This window comes from Cynocephalus volans, chromosome 10 (assembly GCF_027409185.1).
Source record: "Cynocephalus volans isolate mCynVol1 chromosome 10, mCynVol1.pri, whole genome shotgun sequence".
Taxonomy (NCBI): domain Eukaryota; kingdom Metazoa; phylum Chordata; class Mammalia; order Dermoptera; family Cynocephalidae; genus Cynocephalus; species Cynocephalus volans.
In genome coordinates this window covers 24,113,169-24,116,272 of record NC_084469.1, presented here as the reverse complement: position 1 = coordinate 24,116,272, position 3,104 = coordinate 24,113,169, and the positions used below count along the sequence as shown (strand labels likewise).

Below are 3,104 nucleotides of genomic sequence, written 5' to 3'. Positions count from 1 at the left end.
TACTCTTGTGTTCCTTCTAGTTTCATCCTCATTTTTTTTTTTTTTTTTAAATGAAGGTTTATTTATTTTTTATTTATTTATTTATTTTTGTCCTTTTCGTGACCGGCACTCAGCCAGTGAGTGCACCGGCCAGTTCTATATAGGATCCGAACCCGCAGCGGGAGCGTCGCAGCACTCCCAGCGCCGCACTCTACCAAGTGCGCCACGGGCTCGGCCCTTCATCCTCATTTTTGAAATGCCTTTTTTCCCCTTTTATTTGTAATTCTTTCCCAAGTTCTGTCACCTCATGCGTAGTTCTCATTCTGATTTATGTTTTTCTTTCATGTCTCGTATCATTTTCTTAATGTGTTTTGAAACAGATGAAGCCTGTAAGCCAATTGTTCTTTGGACATGTCTTTCTATTATTCTACTGGGAGTAGTCACATCCTCCACTGTCTGAAGGGATGTTATTCAGCTAGTTAATCTCTTTTTTCTTATAACTTTGGGATTTTTCCCCTTGGTACTAATCTGTAGCTCATTTTTATGTGAAATTAGTTCTTCCAAGCTTTTAGAATTATATGGTGCTCACAAAATCCTTTCTAATTTCACAGAGCTCCCTCTCCTGTTATTTCGTGTAGGGCTGAAAAGATAGCAGCTCACTTTCTGGGATTTCCAGGTTTAGATTCTTCTTTTTTTCATCTCTCTCGAACCTATTCTGCTCAATTTTAATTCTACTGCCAACAATTTCTCCTCACTTTAGAAGCCTACCCTAGAAGAGAGCCCAGCAGGTCAGTTCTGAGAATTCATGGAGGCCAGACCAGTCCAGCCCTTTCAGACTTTCTTACTGTGCAACAAAGTCTAGGTTGTCCAAATCCTTCACATTCTAAAGAAAAGGTGCTCACTTCGGCAGTACATACATTAAAACTGGAATGACGCAGAGAAGGTTAGCATGGCCTCTACACAAGGATGACAGGCAAATCTGTGAAGCGTTCCATATTTTTTAATAATACTGAATTGTGTATCTCAAGATAGCCAGAAAAGAGGATCTTGAATGTTATAACTACAAAGAAATAAATATTTAGGTGACAGATATGCTATTCTGATTATACCATTATACAATACATGCATGTATTGGAACAACAGACTGTACCCTATAAACATGTACAATGAAAAATATAAATTAAAAAAAAAAAGAAAAAAAGGTTTGGCCTTTGGGCAGCCATAGGGCTGAGGGAGAACACCCACGGAAGGACAAACTTGTTAAGAATGTCTTATTTTCTGATAAACAAGGACAAGAGTGTCCTGTTTACCTGGGGGTATTGGGTCATGTGGTATAAGCTTGAGCTCAGGAGCAACAAGAGAATAAGGTCGGCCACATGGGGGGCAGCCATGACTACATGACTGACCCCCAATAAAAACTAAGCTTAGGTGAGCTTCCTTGATTGACAATACTGTGTTCTTATTGTCATGCATTGTTGCTTGAAGAACTAAGTGCTGTCCATATGATTCCAGGAAGCTTGTGCCTTGTCTCTCCCGGCCCCTGCCCTATATGCCCATCTCTGTTGCTCATTTGACTTTTTTGTTGTTGTTGAAGTTTTCCTAGTAATGTCAGGCTGATTTAACATTCAAAAAATTAACAAATTCACAATATTTGCAAACTAAAAAAAACTATATGACCATCTTAATTGATGCACAAAAAGCATTTTCAAAATTCAACATCTATTCCAAATGAAAATTCTTGGCAAATTAGAAGCAGAAGATAACTTCCACAAATAATAAGGTATATCTACAAAATATCATGCTTAATGGTGAAAAGCTGAGTGCATTCTCATCAAGTAAAAGAACTCCCAATTGCTAAAGCTGGAATAATTTAAGCCAGTACATAACACAGCATTGGATGATAACCAAAGTATAAAATAAATATACGTGAGTTCATACTGATATAAATAAGTGATTAAATAAATAAATGGGGGGAAAGAGACAAAATTCCTGTGCAGAATAACTTAAGTAATTTATATAGATAGATATTTACCCCTTAAAGAGGTACAGCATACTGTTGCTCATTTTAATCTGTATCCTCCTGCTGTAATAAACACTGATGGAGTTTGGATGTGTTGTCCCCTCCAAAACTCATGTGGAAATTTGACCTCCAATGTGGCAGTGTTGGAAACTGATTGAGTCATGGGGGCGGATCCCTCATGAATGGATTAATGCTCTCCCTGGGGGAAGGGGGGATTAATGAGTGAGTTCTCGCTCTATTAGTTCCCATGACAGCTCGTTGCTTAAAAAGACCCTGGCACCTCCACTCTCTTTCTTGCTTCCTCTCCCACCATGTGATCTGCTTGTACGTGCTGGCTCCCTGCCACTTTTCTGCCATGAGTAGAAGCAGCCTGAGGCCTGTGCCAGATGCAGCTGTCCCAGAATCGTAAGCCAAATAAACCTCGTTCCTTTATAAATTACCCAGTCTCAGGTATTTCTATTATAGTAACACAAAACGGACTAAAACACATGCTAACCATAAATGTAACAGCTTTTTGGAGTTCTTTTTTTTTTTCTCCTTGGCATCTGGCTGGTACTAAGATTTAAACCCATGACCTTGGGCTTATAAGGCTGTACTCCAACCAACTAAGCTATTCAGCCAGCCCAGCTTTTCTAAGTTCTGTGGGTCCTTCTGGCAAATCACTGAACCTCAGGGTGGTCTTTAGTACCCCTGAACACACTTACCATGGGCCTCTTGCACTCACCTGGTATTGGAGGGGAAAATCTCTTGAGTTTTAGCTATTTCCAAATTGTTCCATGGTGTTATCCAGTGAGTGCCTGTTGACTATTTGGGGTTTCTCCTCTTCTCAGATCTGTCAAACTCTGCCCCTTCTTCCTCCTGCACAGATACTCAGATCATGCAGGTTCTGCAGCTGTTTGTGGTCTGTCTCTCCCCATCTGTCTTTTGGGATTCCTGGGGGTACCCTGTCACCTAGCTTTATTGTAAATAGGATTTTGCTTTTGCTATATAGTTGCTCTATTTTTATGTGGGGATTATGAAATAATGAGAATAAAGAAAAAGCAGCACCTGAGTAAACTTTTCACAGTTTATACAGAATGTGTAAAGGGCAGAGAGAAAATACGGA

General features: G+C 39.7%; 1 non-coding gene across 1 annotated transcript; it reads left to right on the top strand.

Moving 5' to 3' along the window:
* The first annotated feature begins 873 nt into the window (after positions 1–873).
* On the top strand, positions 874–980 carry LOC134389788 (U6 spliceosomal RNA). The gene has a single exon (XR_010024762.1). It is a non-coding gene; the product is annotated as a U6 spliceosomal RNA (small nuclear RNA).
* Positions 981–3,104: the final 2,124 nt, after the last annotated feature.